Raw genomic sequence first — 15,667 nt, 5'->3', positions numbered from 1 at the left:
CCTGCCTGACTTGCGATATTTAGGAATTGCCTGATCTTGTGCTTCTAGGAGGCATCGCTTAAAGAGTGACCAGCACTGGTGGACATCGAGGCCTTCAAGAGCAGTTTCCCAGGGGACCTTGCTGACTAGTTCCCTGAGCAGCCTGAAGTCCGCTTTCCCCATATCTAGGGATGAGGTTTTGGTGGCACTTTTCCTTCTGTCACCATAAATTTTGAACTCAACCACTTCATGGTCGCTATGACCGAGGCGGCCACCAATCACCACATCTCCCACCAGACCCTCCCTGTTTTCTAGCAACAGGTCTAGGAGGGCACCTTTCCTAGTTGGCTCCGTTAGCACCTGCACCAAGAAGTTATCATCTAGGTGCTTCATGAACCTCCTGGACTTGCTCGTGTCAGCCGTGTGGCACTCCCAGTTAACGTCCGGCAAGTTGAAGTCCCCCATAAGGACAAGGGGAGTTAATCTCGAGGCCTCTCTTAGTTCTGTAAAGAATAATTTATCGGCGCTATCGTCCTGGCCAGGCGGTCTGTAATAGACTCCCACAACGACATCCCCTTTATTCGTTCGTCCCTTGATCCTTACCCAGAGGCTCTCAACTTTGCCATCGCCGACCTGAAGTTCCACACAGTCCAGCCCCTGCTTCACATACATCGCCACCCCACCACCTCACCTACCCTGCCTGTCCCTCCTGAAGAGCCTGTAACCATCTATCGCAACACCCCAGTCACAGGACTCATCCCACCAGGTTTCGCTTATGCCGATGATGTCGTAGTTGCGGGACTGGGCCAGGACTTCTAGCTCAAGGTGGATTTCTAAACTGCCAAGTGTTTAAGAAGTAGAGGTTAAGTGTCCTTACATTTGAAGCAATTCTTTTCTTCAGTTTCATAGTCAACAGAATAGATTCCTAAGCAGTATGGATCAGAAATAATCAATTAATTGGCTTCATTAGTTCCCAGTATTAACAAATCAACATTAAAAGTATCACGTGTAATGGTGATAAAGAACAAAAATTCTAAGTCAACTGCTTCACAGACATAATTTTCAGAATATGATGCATGCATTTTTGCAAACTTCAGTCACATGCCAACACAGGTAGAGGGACATCATTGGATTGTAGTCACCTCTGAAAAAACATCTGCAGTGCAGGAATGCTTAAGCATACTTTCAGATCTAGTAAGATGTTTGGGGAGGTAAGTTAAAATGTAACATACCTATTGTACTTGTTAAAGGATAACATCTTCAGTCACAGAAGCCATAATTTATTTTCAGCCACAGTCAGGTCACTCACACAAGGTGTGGTCCTAGAACATTTAGGCTTTCCATTGCTAGCCTTACATATATATACACACACAGGTCAATTTAAAAAGGAATTACAGCTGAACTACTAACTACATAATACTTAGCTTCAACAAGGAAGCCATTATCTTTTCAAAATGATATATACCTGCATGAAAGGTGTTCTCTTTAAAGTAAGTTTCCACAAGAATAGCAAAATAAGTTCTTTACATACTTAATTCAAATAGGACAAAAAACTACCAAGGGCTAGTAAAATGTAGCTCTTGTGAAATTAAGTTATTATTTGCCTTTCCAAGCAGATTCAAGAACATTCACACACAGTATAAATTGATTTTAATGAAAAAACACTGGGCAAGGGTGCATCAGTAAGAGGAACAGTGCTCTCAAATAGAATTCTGTGCAACCAGAGTTTCAAGGAATCTTTATGTATTGCCTTAAACAGGGACTCAGGCTTTTCTTACAACTTGTTATTTGTCTGAGTTTTACCTACCAAAACAAATTACACAGAAAGAGTTTAAATTATTAGGTTTAAATCTGAAGAAATCTAATAGATGAAAAACTGTTAACATATTTCAAACTTTGAAGCAAGATGCCTCTTGCTCTGCTTGCCCAGTGAAACAAAAGGGTTTTATTGGGGCAGGGATGAGAGTGTGCTTATGCATTGGTCTATCCATGCATCAAATTTCATAGCTCAGAGTTTTTAAAAAGCTATTAATTCATGAAGTATTTGCCAGCATTACTTAGAATTTAAGAACGGCTATCTATCAATAAAGGCCTACAGTTTGTCCAACTACAGTTACCAGTAATATAAGTAGCAACTAGGCATAATAAATTCTTTTTAAATACATTTACCTTTTGAAGTCGGAAATGTAACAATCAAGTGCTGGCTCTGTATTCCCAACAAAAATCACTAAAAAAAAGAGGATGGTTGATCAATGAATATTTTTCCCCCTCATGGTAATGTTCCCTTGCATCTTTTCAATGATAGGATCAGTTCTGCTTTTGGAAAAGCAAATTGCTCATGCTGCCAAACACAGATTTTAAGCGAAATTTTGGGCTGATTTTGATCACAGAACTGAATCACTGAGTGCATTCTGAAAAATAGATAGGACAAAAGGCTTTTCCATAATGAAGGGAGGGGTTTTTTTCCTTTTAAAATCAAAGTAGTCACCTTTATGACCCTACTTTGAGAAGGGAAGAAGTGGCAAAAGTAAAGAAATTATAGAAGTCCTCCACTAGTTTTTTCCAGGATATCCACCAGCTTTTATACACTTCTGAAACTCAAAATCCTTTGTAGTTTTAGGATTTCAAATAAATAGGTCAATAAACTAGCAATTATGTTGACAATATTTACCTTCCTCTATGTGGTGTAAAAATTAAAAAAATAAGTACGTTAAGCAGACTTCAATCAAAACGTTCCAAATTGCACAGTTATGTTGGTCAGTGGTCTAAAACATTCTCTCCCCAGGCCAATGAATTAAAGTTATTTAAATACTCGTCTAATGCCAATTCAGACCGGCACTCGACCCTTTTATTTTCTATGTCTTCTGGAAGATATACAACTAACGGTACATATACCATACCACATATTTTGCACTCCAATTTAAGATGAAATTATGCTTTTACAAAATGTGAGATGATTACAGGCTTTGTGTAGTTAGACCACCATATGCATACATGCCCTAATGTTCAGGTCTCTTCTTCAGTATCTCATAGTACTGGAGGCTCTGAAGTACGAGAGGAGCTTGTAACACAGACTAATCACAAAGTACCAGATATTTCTCGCCTTTTGTGATCTTGCAATAAAGATACGCCAGATCAGGATCACAAGAATTGTATTGAATCCATAGCATATATTCCTTAACCTAAGTGGGGAAAAAGAAAACAAAAGAAAACAAAAGAAAACAAAAGAAAACAAAACAAAACAAAACATAAAAGCCAAGGTACCAAGAACTACAGGGAAAAGAACATTAAAATAACTTCTAATGTAGAATTTAATTTGTTCATCTATTCATCTCAAGATACTTTATTAAATTTGTATTAAGTTAGTGCATTAAGTAAGCTAGTAAATTGAAGAACAAGCAGAGAAGGCCTTTTCAGTTGTTCGCTGCTCAAAGAGAAGCATGAAAATTCAGGAATAGAACCAGCCTTGTAGCTAACTACTTATATTACTGCTTCAGAATTTGCTTGGTAAAACCTTTGAATGCCACATTGACTCACCTTAAGACAGACATTCACCCAAAACCAGGCTAATTTCACCCTAGCTCCCTTCCAAGCATTTATAGGTATGTATTTAAAACGATGTATTTGTAGAAGCATCTATTACTGCTGACAAAAAAGTTTAAGATTTTTCCAGCTGCAAAGTTCATAGTCTCCATGGCAATTTTAAACTCGTTCTTTCTCAGAGAACTTCCTTCTTAATCCTTTAAGGATTAGGAAAAAGGAAGTACTGTTTTAGGGTATCTGTGATTTTTAGCAACTTTCTCATGTAAAAATAGAAGCTCCAAGATGACTTGAAACCAGAATTTGCTCAGATTTCTTAAAAAGAACATGACATCTTTGGTTCAGTAGACCATAACAATTTGTATTTGAAAGGCAGATCTTCTTAAGAAAATACTCACTGGCCTTATGTCACTGTACAGGCATACTGGGTGTTATTTTGGCAGAATCCTTTGTACAAAGAATGTCAATTGTATTCAGTGCATTTCTGAACTGCATCTAAGTCCAAAACTAGAAGGGGACACCTCTTCAGCTATGCCCACCATTATCAAAGATCACCATCTTTAAAGAGTATATTTGAGATTTTAAATTTATTCGTATTTTTTCTTTTTTTTTGAAAAGAGACACATCATAAGAGAATTCAGGAAAAATGTAGTCAAAGTAAACATACAAGCATATTCACTTAGTCCTTTAGATCCCTCACTTTTTTTCAATCTTTTTTTCTATCAGTGTTAATTCTGTCAGTCAAGTCCTAGCTGAGATTCAGAATTAATCTCTGGAAATCCGGGAAACCTTCATTCCCATTAAAAATTGCCTGTAAATGTGTAATTCAGGCCTACAACACATCTAGCTGAAGCCCATAATTTCTCACATAAATTCAGATTACTTTGTTGCTATACCATGTGTATATTACAAGCATGTATTACAGCTGTGTCTCTGAATATGCTGTTGTAAGGTTAACACTGGCAAGTTTGGTCAGAATTCTCACTGAGATTGTGCCATGCCAATCTCTTTTGAAGATGACCTAGTCCACTTTCCTTCAGGTTGTCAGCATAACAGATAAGCAATATTGCAGAACAAGATAAATTGTTCTTTTTTCATTCTTTAAAGAGAAAAATCAAAAAGATTATCAACTGTCTCTATGAATCGCCCAAGAATAAAACAAATGGAACTATGCCATCAAAGTTCTGAATAATTACAACACATTCAAATTGGAGAAATTAAGCCACAGAGAAGAGGCTAAAAGACTTCATCTTACAGCACCAACATCAAAGTTTCCTGTGCTGAGGTGGAAAGTCCATGCCTGTTTACTTGCCTGCTTCCAGCAGTCATGTTCCCAAAAGAAACAATTATTGTTGTATTAAACCACCGTAGTTGAACAAACCATTATTACCCTATATTACTGTGTACCTTTTTGATGTTCCAGAAAGTATACACATCAGAAACCTGGATTCCAGTATACACTAGTGATCAGAGCTATACGCATAAACCCAGACATACTAGGATTACTAATACAGAGAACAAAGCAAGATCTACAAATGAAAGAAGAAAGATGGCACCTGACAAAAGCATTAGGAAATGCTTTAGACAACATGCCTGGAATAGAAGAACTCTGGTGGAACTAAACAAGTGCTATAAAGAACAGTAAATTATAAAATGGAAAAGCAAAACTTGACAAAGACAGAGAAACAAAAATAAGATGCACACTTACTTATTCAAGTGTTTCCAAGCTGCAGGGAGGCCAGACATTTCTCCCTTCAATGCATATTTCTTTGTTCCCATGCAATAGTGTTCCATGTATTCTGCCCAATGTAGTTGTCGAAAATCAAAATTAAAAGTCTGCATAAAATAAAAGCTTTCACTATTAATTGCCAAGGAAGTCAATCATTTCTGATAGATGTAAAAAACTAACTACCCTTCTAAGAAAATAACTACCCTTCTATCAGATTAATTTCATTGCAATGACAAATATTTTTGTCCTTAATCATAAGAATGATTCACATTTAGATCCATCTATGACCCAACCACCAGCTTCTCATACAATCAATCTCCTGCGAATTTCAACCATTCCATGCCTTATTTTTCCTCTTCAGTAATATTCTTCCCTCAGCTTCCAAGTGCACTAGTTTCACATTTCATCTCTCTGTAAAGAACTCCACTCTAGAAGTAATGATTTTCTATTGTTTTCATCCAGCCAGGAAATAATTCTCACATGCTATAGAATAAGCACACTGCTCTGTACCATGTTCACTGATAGAGATGCAGTTCTTTTAACTGTGCTTATAGTTGTACCACTATGTTTTAAAAAGAGTCATAAGAATATCTACTGCGGAAGTTACTATGGTAACTTCACAACTTCAGTTTCTCACTGATGCCCATTACCTCCATCTCAAATGATACTATAGTATTGCAGCCAGTTAAGTCCCAGTAGAGACAATAAAACCTCTAGCTCACAGTTTCTGAACAAAGTACTTAAACATTGCTCTGTTAGAACCTGTCTAATTGGACTGTTCTATGAAATTGCAAGCTAATACAACAGTTTGTTTACTGTTTCTGCAAGTTTCACTCCTCTGTTGTTCCCAATCCCTCCTGGGTTACATGTTCCCACTAAATTTCTAGCAGTGCTCAGAGTGATCAGCTTTGACATGTTAAAAGAGCAGTAAAAAATAATTCACTGAGCAGAGATGGGAAATCTGATGCTTAACTACTAAAAATACTGTATTTAATGACATTTGAACAAGCTGATAGTGAAATGTCACCGAACAGGGCAAGTCAGAAATTGACTACGGCTTATGCTATAAAATGTAGTTAGCAACAATAAATACACAGTTCTACTGTGTTTCAGAAAATAACATACCTAATTCTGGAAAAACTATCAAAATCTGGGAGGGGAGTGGATGGAACAATGGGAAGAATAAGATATTTCTTCAGAGAAGTTTCATTCACTCTTACTCAGGTCCTCTGTTCAACAATAGTTTTTTATACTTTTCAATGAAAGTATACTGTTTACTTATTTTTGGTTTGTGAGACAGAGACTATGTCAAGGGTGCTTCATGTTAAGTTTTAAGAAGCTTTAACTGAAGTGATCTCTTTATACCTCCCTGCCCTCATCAGCTCTACCTCCTCTGTAGCTTTCTAAGAAGCAGTAGCAGAAAATGAATTGCTGGAGAAACACGTGAGTTACAGCTTCAATGTTTCATGCTACTTTCTGTTACAGAATCACAGAATGGTTGAGGTTGGAAGGGACTTCTGAAGATCAGCTAGTCCAACCCCCCTGCCAAGCAGGATCACCTAAAGCACATTGTGCAGGATGGCATCCAAGTGGGTTTTGAGTATCTCCAGAGAAGGAGACTCTACAACCTCTCTGGGCAACCTGTTCCACTGCTCTGTCACCCTCACAATAAAGAAGTGCCCTGTCATATTCAGGTGGTACTCCCTGTGCTTGTTCTTCCAGAGTAATTGGAAAGACCTGCTGGGTGTATATTTTCAATGGCTTTAAGATTTTAAATGTACTGATCTGCTTTTGAGAAGAGATGGTTCTGCTGTGATAAGTCCTGTGCAAAGTTACAGGCAAGAACTATGCCTTATATTAGACAATTAATAAGCTTTGCTATGCAACTAAGTACATATAGCAAGCTACTGACAACACTGCCAAACTTGTACAGGGAGAATTATCACCACTATTTATATAGAGGCACTATACTACAAAAGTCTACTTAAGTAGTTAAAAATATTAAATCCTCATTATGTCATTCGATTCTTATTGTACTTATTCCATCTACAAAGTCCGGAAGAATTACATGCATTACTTCTTCCTTCATTTTCCTGAACTCTTACGCAGAGAATTGTTAATTTCAACAATGTTTCACTAGATGCAAAAGCAATGAAAACTCCATCTCACTAAAAGCTTTATCTGCTTCCACGAGTACAGTGTACCAGAACAATTTCATATTGCATAAAGATTTCAATAGGTTACGTTTCCAAAAAAGTCCAAACCCTTCAACAGAAGGGACCTTAGTGTTTTTTTTGTTGTTGTTTGTTTTTGTTTTGTTTTGCTTTGCTTTTGTTTTTGTTTGTTTGTTTTTGTTTTTTAATAATAATGAGCATAATCCTCTAGTTCTAAAGGGTTATAAAACCAGATTCCAGACCTCAGTTACTACCCATAGATGGAATCCATTGCTGTAAGCTATTTACAGCTGATGTGCACATATGCAAATTTCAGATCCAGTTATATAATATATTTTAAAAAATGGAAAACCTTACCTTAGGATTAAATTTGATCATGGCTTGGGGCAGGAAGGAGATTTTGAGTATTTTATTTCATTACTGTGTCCTTGATGTATATGAAATGTAGGTGTTAACAAATATAAGTGTAGTATTTGAATGTAGCCTGAACTGTTTTTGCTTTTTGTCAATGTTTAGTTTCATTTTCGACTTGGAAGAAACTCTTTTTGTATATATGGCCCATGTAACCTTAGTCTTGTCTGAGATGCAAAGAAATTGCTACTTTCTTTGCATCATGTGGCTTCTTTGATTGCACTGGAATTGCACCAGAGATTGTCTAAAATTTAGGGAGTGTTTTGTTTTCTTACAGTGGGCCGCTGAACTTATGGAAAATTTAAACTACTTCCAGTCTGGAAGCCAGCAAAATTATTAACCCATATGGTAACATTCAGATTGAGATCACCGACATGATCTCATCCTGCATGTAACTTTTGATGTTTGCATGTTAGCAAGAAAGCTGGGGAGTGGAAGAATAGGTTTCTTAGGTTCCTCATCAGAAAAAGTTGTGTTTTTTGTTTGTTTGTTTTGTTTTGTTTTGTTTTGTTGTTTTGTATTGTTTTGTTTTGTTTTGTTTTTGTTTTTGTTTTTCTCTTGCTGAGGATTTCTCAGGGGAGAACCGTTCACCTTTTCTGGTAAAGGACATGAGCCACAAAAGCCTAATGTGAATAAAGAAAAGCCTGTTCAGAATCCATCAGCTCATCATTATATCCCTTGGCACAACTTGTCCCTGATAATCAACCTAACATTCATCAGCCATGACACCTAGTTCCAAGAGTGTTTATTGTGTCTGATTAGTCAGAAGAAAGGGAATTTGTGAGTACAGGACAAAGACTAAATTCAAGTGCCTTGTTTTTCTATTCACATTCAACTGCTGTGCTGGCCAGGACTCTTACTTCGCATGTCAGTCACAACTTGGGTTCTCTTGTTGATGGCAAGATGAATGTGTCGGTGTGCCCTGGCCAAAAGGGCCAGCTGTCTCCTCAGGTGCATCAGGCATGGTGTAGCTAGCTGGTTGAGGGAAGGGATTTTCCCCATCTGCTGTGGTGCAGTCTCATCTCAAGCACTGTGTGTGGCTCTGTGTGCTACAATACAAGGGCATAAAACTATTAGTGTCCAAAGGAGGGCTATGAAAATGGTGAAGGGTTTGGAGGGCGAGATGTATGAGGAGTGGGTGAGGTCTGGGTTCGTTCAGCCCAGAGCAGAGCAGGCTGAGGGGAGACCTGATGGTGGCCTGCAGCTCCCTCGTGAGGAGAGCGGAGGAGGAGGCACTGAGCTCCGCTCTCTGGGGACACCGACAGGACCCCAGGGAATGGCATGGAGCTGGGACGGGGGGGGGTCAGGCTGGGTTTTAGGGAAAGGTTCTTCACAAGGGGGGTCAGTCACTGGAACAGGTTCCCCTGGGGCAGTTGGCATGGCACCGAGCCTGCCAGAGGTCAAGAAGCATTTGGACGATTTTGTCAGACATAGGGTTTGGTTTTGGGTTGGTTCTGTGTAGAGCCAGGGGTTGGACTTGGAGGTTCTTTTGGGCTCCTTCTAACTCAGGATATTCTATGATTCTAAGAGACAAGGGTAGGTTTATAGATCATGGCTACTTTTAAAAGACCTATTTGAACCCCTCAGCTTGGTAGCATGCTTCATGTTTAGAGCCTTATTTCTTGGAAGTCATAAATTAACCAGGATCAGTTGACAAGCAGGATAATAGTCGGTTGCTAACTGAAACAGCATCTTCCTTCCTGCTATATCATCTTCCCCTGATTTGAGACCACTTTGCTGATGGTTTAACCTCTTCTCTCATTCTTCAGCCACTTTTCCTAGCTATCATTGGGGTCATGTTAGTTCCAAGGGTTTTCCCTGTTAGTTGTCCCAAGATTTTAAGTCACAATTCCTCCATTCACAAAGCACAGTATCTGGTTTCTGTATTAGCTATTCATTGCTGCATTTGCAGTCTGAGCCATCATCTTGGTTCCTTGCCTCTCTTTAATACTATTTCTAGCATTAGAAACTTTGGAAATGTAAGGATTAGGTGGTATTTGTATCTGACTGTCCAGGCTCCCTTGACAGGGAGACATTGGATGTTTCTTGTGGGTTGTTCTTGTCAGTCATGAAAATCATAATTGAGGCCAATTAAGTATTGCATAACTGTATGCTATCCAGGTATTAAGGGCCTATCTAATATACCTAATATATTTAAACTGCTCTACTGTCGTCTTATCCCGTCTGTATTGGTGGTGCCCATCACCTGTGAAAGTGAAGTGCCCCAACCTGTCAGAGCTGTACTGGTTTTCAACTGAGTGGTGTCTGTTGTGGAGAAGAATCTGGTGCTTGAAGGAGAACTTCCTTCAGCTGGCACTTAGTACAGCTCCACTGTCCTCAGGCTGACATGCTAATCCTTGGTTTTAATGTCTGAAAAACTGCTAGAGCATAGCTGGTAGCTATTACAGATTAATCCTTTTCTCATCTGTTTTTTTTCTTCAGCTAAATTTTACTTACATTATCTTTACTGGAACAGTGGTGAAACTGAGGCCATAGCATACCAATATCTGCTACCTCTGTTTCCTGTCCAGTGTGGATCAGACTAATTTGGTGTGTCCTCTGTGCTCCCCTTCCCACCCCTTAGCCTCCCCCAAAAAAAGTAAAGGTAGTTTAAAACCTGTTGGTGCTGTCTGCAAGTAATTAATGGTATCTCACTGAGATGAGCAGCAATGCATTTGTTAAGTGGCAACTCAAGCCATGTACCCCTGTCGCTGAAATATTGGGAGACTTTGCAGAAAACTTTACAAAATGGTTCTCCAGCCATTTGGTAAAGAAATTGATAGCATTAGGACTGCCAGGAGGAGGTCCCATTGCAATACATTTAAACTTCAGCGGGTAACAAAAATAAATAATTTGAGTCCTTATTAACTTATTGCTATGGCTATAGGGTGGATGAAGTTCCAGGGTGTTATATCCAAATTAGTCCATCTGCTTCTAGAAAAGTCAGAGGGTGGATCACTACTGGTTAGTGGGCAACTTCTGAAGTTCTGTCCCTTTACTCCAAGCTCCTGAAGTCAGCACAAAGTGGGTCTGAATCCTATGCTCACCCTGGCACACTTGGATAAACCAAAGGCCTGAAACTTAGTTGCTGGACCATACCCTTGCTGCTCTTTAAGGGGCACAGTCTTCAGTATCATTAAGCACACCCCTCCTGCTGTTGTGGCTACATCATTTGTGCATGTTCCTGAACTAGTTCCAAAACCAGCTCAGAGCAGCGTGATGCTAATTGCTTAGAGGAGGCTACAATGCAGGCTTTTATCAGTCTCTTGGGTGGGCTGCAGCATTTGGGCCAGGAACTTCTCTTGTACTTCCAGTGACAGCCTCATACAGTTTGTCAAATTGCAGGAAGCTCAATTTACCTTTGTAGTTTTGTGTTTTCTTGTGCAGCAGTAGGAACAAGAGACTTAGATGCTAAATTCCAGAGGCATCCTGTTTCCCCATGTCTAGTGATGTGCTATAACCAAGTGAGCTCTTAGACATGCATCAGGCATAGTAACATTCAGAGGCTGGCAGAATGAGTGCAGGAAGGTATCACGGTCTGAAATGGTATTTCAGATTCTGCATGCATCTGTAGGTAATACAGAGGTGCTATAATCATTTGCTGCCTTTATCCTTTTTATGTCATAATAAGGAAAAGCCATGTGAAGGAACCACTAAAATGAAATTCCAGTGATGCTAAGTGCTGAGTCATCAGAGCCACAGCTTACAGCACAACTTCTCAATGTCATGTGACATTTCTCCAAAATGCCTCTTTGTTGAGGAGTAATTACTGCTAGTCCAGAAAGGGCTATCAATCCTTCTCTCCAACATTAATAGGATACAAGGGTGACAAGCTCCCTGTAGTCTTTCTTGCTCTGTTTGTGTCTTGTCCCAGGCAAAAACACCAGTGCTGGTGCTCTGGGCATTATAACAGCTTGTTTGGAAACATCTGCAAGTGGAATTAGGACCTGCAGAAAGATCACTCTCTTGCTCAAGTGGACAAGAAATACAAGTATTATAGAGACCAAGTGGAGAAAATTCATGTTTGCCCCTGTTTTTGGACAACCTCATAGAAATCCAATGCCTCCTTTCTTTATGAAGGAATTCTCACTCTCCTTTTCGTCTGTTTTACTGTAGCCTAATACAAGGCATTAATTTGAAAAGAAATAGCTTGGAATGTTTTGGAAAACTGTTAAGACAACCTTTGAAAGGGATTTCACCCTTATGTGACTTCACTCTTATTTTCAGTGACTTCACTCTTATTTTCACTTGCACTTTTTCATTCCTATACTATAAATGACCATGGATACCTAGAAAGATCTTTGGGTCAAGCTGATGTTCTGTAGCAGTATTCAAAAGCAGAATTAATTTCCTCTTGTCTTTATTTCTCAAAGATTTACGTGCTTTACACTCGATGTTAGATACGCATAGATATGTGTAGATCTGAGTGGCTGTTCTTACAGATCCCGTTACTGTGGAATGTGCAGGGGCTCTGCCTAGTGCTTTTCTCCACATACAGGTCAAGGCTGACAAAGTGGGAGCAGTTCAGTCAGAAGAAAGTTCCCAGGCTGCCAACACAATGTTTTGTTCCTTACAACAGGAAAGCAGGACACAGTTCCCTAGGGTGCAGTGTCCAATATGCTTCATTATGGGAAACAGTTATCCATAATAAAACAGTATTTTGTTTAAATGAATCATTAGGACAAATAGTCTCATTTAAGTGACTAAACACCTCTTTTCATTTTGTTTATGGGGAGAGAGGTTTGGGCATGGTCTTTGTAGCTGTACAGGGAAAGACTCTTTAACGGCTGCCTGTGTGGGATGCTACTGCTACATGGCTTGAGAGTATTGATGCTCTCAGATGAGTGCAGAGTCCCCATTGTGTTAGGCATTGTTTTAGTAGGGCTAGGAATTGAGATCTTGCTGCAGAGCAGATAGCAGTGTTGTGAGAACTGTTATGTCAGTCCCACTGCACAGACAGCAGTCCCAGAAGACTGAAGTTATTGAAGACTTATGATGACATAGGTAGAAAGAACTTGGGTTTTCTTTAACTAAAATTCCCATTGAGATCTATGTAGATTCTGCTTGAAAGCTTTAATGCTTTAATTTGTTATCATAGCCCAAGGGTCTTTTGCCCATCCTCCCATCTGTTCCTTCATTACCCCTATCAGTAAGCCCACAAGTCTGTTGCTGAGCTAGAAACTGAATGCAGACCTGATGTAATTCCAGGATTAGGCATTAGTTTTGAAAAGTTAGTATCTGAGCACATGGTACTGTAATATTCATTCTTCAGTTGAAGCAATCATCAGTGACTGCTAATGATGATATAACATCTGTAGATGAATTGGGGAATTTTCTACCAAATGAAAAAAAAGTTGTTTGTTTTTTTTTCCTGTTTTTGTTTGTTTGTTTGTTTTTGTTTTGTCTTGTTTCATTTTGTTTTTGTTTGTTTGTTTGTTTTGTTTGGCTGTTTTTTTGTTTGTTTGTTTTTCTTTTTCCAGATTATTATAAGGGTGATTTTTAGGCCAAATTGAAAAAGTCATGTCATGATCATTTATAGACTTCCTAGGATCAATTTCTGGATTTTATTTCTTCAGAATCACATTTGGGTTATTCTGATGGTGCCCGCCCAGATACTCCTCGCTTAGACAAATGTGTTTATTTTGGTCTTAGGCTACTGATTCTTTGCTGCTGAAATTAATTGCAGCTGATCTGCCTTCTCTCTGAAACCATTTGCCTGCCTTTGCTGCATCACTCTAGTGGAGGAAATATGTAAACTTATGAGACTTGATTGTTTTATTATGCATCTGCAACATTTTTGTACTTACTGTTTATTTTTCTTTGCCCAACATGAGGAAAGAGCATGGAGTCCTTAATTCTTGCTTGATGGGAAAAGCTGCATTCCTTTCGTTTGGCTTCATGTACCTATTCTGCTTTGCATTTTTTTTGAGTACATCAACTAAGCAATCATTTTAAGATCCTTCCAGTTACCATAAAATTAAGCTATGTCTCTTTCCTAGTACTCTTCTTTTGACTAGTGGTCCTGTAGCTTGTCATATGTTCATTCTAATCAGTTGAGAAATGGGTGGAGTAGAAGGCAGCAAGTGTGCTGAGTTTATGCCTCTCCTTTTGACAACTCCTTTGCTCTGCCTTCTGTGTCCTTTGACAAAACTAATGCTTAAAATACCACCTTCCAACCAACCAACAGTAAATAAAGACCAAAAGATATTGTTATTCTTCGCTACCTGAGTGTTTCAAGGAGGGGAGATTTCACAAAGTATTTCTACTTTGCTTCCCATGTGATTTTTTTTTTCCCATGGTGAGTCTTAGATCAGCTGATACTGGGTAACTTTGAGCCCATAAAATACAGTCTGGTGAGCACAATGTACACTGTTCGACTTTCAGCTCATATTTTTGCCCTCCCCGCTGTAACACACACATCTTATTCTTTGCCAAGCAACGAACAGTTTGCACTTAAGATAAAAATAAGTGAAATTGCAATGGCAGAATGCCAAAACTTGCTGTTTCTGCTTTATTGTGTAATAACACAGTGCACAGTCATGTTCTGAAGTCTGATGGGAACAATGGTATAGCTCTGTGCAGGAGAAATTCATGTTGTTAAGTGATAAAGAAGAGAAAGAAATTGCTTATATAAACCCAGAACAAAATTAAAGGGGATGCAGATGCTTTTTTATCATAAGATCAAAGCATTTAAATGCTCAGTTAGAATAGCCTTTGTCATTCACTTAATACACTTACTCTCAGATTCATCCTCAATGTCACCTCTGCCTGCTGCTTTAAAGTGACTTATGAACTACAAGGTACCTTTTATTTAAAATGTTTCTGGAAAAATGACTGTCACTGAGCCTTTCAAAACCTACAGTTACTTCTAGCTGCACCTGGATTACCTTGGTAGCATCATTGCTGAAATGTAGAAAGCTGTGTGGTCAGAAGCTCCCCAAGGGTCCACATTTTTGATTGGAGACATTCAGGAGTCCTCTTAGCAGTGTTTCATGCATCCTGGGAATCTTAACTTGCAAAAATGGGAAACAATCTGCATGACAAAGCTGTTGCTCCATTCAGAGTGCGGGGCAGAGCTGTTACATGGTCGCAGTGGAGGTGCACCTTGTGCAGTAGTGTTGCTGCTAGTGCTCCCCTAGAAAATTGTCTCCTTCCATGTGGTAAGTGGACTTTGCTTTTCAATTGAGGCCTAAATTTAGTAAGTGAAGATGTGCAAAGGCCAGTCCCGAGGAAGCAACTGAATTTGGTGGAAGGAAGATTTCTATAAATGAGTGTTGCAACTGCATTTTAATCCCATTTTAAGTACGTGTGGATAGATACGCAGAAGGTCTGCATCCACCATGGAGTTTTGTGGAACCGCAAAAAAATAAAAATAAAATTGTAAAATCATCCACCTTCTGTCCAAAAGTGTCTAAGTGTCTTCAATTATTACTTCTGTATTTTACGGGAAAGAACAAATTACTTATTTCTCCCTGGAGAACTGGCACAAGCCTGCTGAGAAGTGATATTGAGTTTGTCAGGGTCTGGCCTCTGTCATAGAGCTGAAGGCTGTACTATACAGAGATGGGAAACTATCTTCAGACCTCTCCAAATAGCTGAGCTGGGTTCACAGAATAAGTTAGACTTAAAGGGATCTGGGGAGGTCTACAGAGCCTTCCTAACATGCTAGTTCAGGTTATTCAGGGGCATCAGTTTCACAGTCTTTCTGGGCTGTGGGATGATCACATCTTTGTTTTGGGTTATTTCTACCAGCCTTTAGTTTTTGGATCAAGTCACATATAAATTTCAAGGTTCAAACGTTTTTTGAAAAAAAATTGAGAGGATTGTCTGATAA

General features: G+C 39.0%; 1 protein-coding gene across 2 annotated transcripts in view; it reads right to left on the bottom strand.

Annotated features, from left to right (window-relative positions):
• Positions 1-15,667, bottom strand: part of OVCH2 (ovochymase 2) — a 53,078-nt gene that overhangs the window by 29,929 nt on the left and 7,482 nt on the right. Inside the window, exon 2 of one of the 2 annotated variants that reach the window (XM_084530434.1) lies at positions 5,228-5,355. The exons of the other annotated variant lie outside the window; for it this stretch is intronic. The gene's annotated coding sequence lies outside the window, so the exon portion shown is untranslated. The remainder of the gene's footprint in view (positions 1-5,227; positions 5,356-15,667) is intronic. 2 annotated transcript variants of the gene reach the window in all.

Source organism: Aythya ferina (assembly GCF_964211825.1).
Source record: "Aythya ferina genome assembly, chromosome: 10".
NCBI lineage: Eukaryota > Metazoa > Chordata > Aves > Anseriformes > Anatidae > Aythya > Aythya ferina.
The sequence above is the reverse complement of the archived record's forward strand: the minus strand, read 5'-3'. Positions and strand labels throughout refer to the sequence as shown.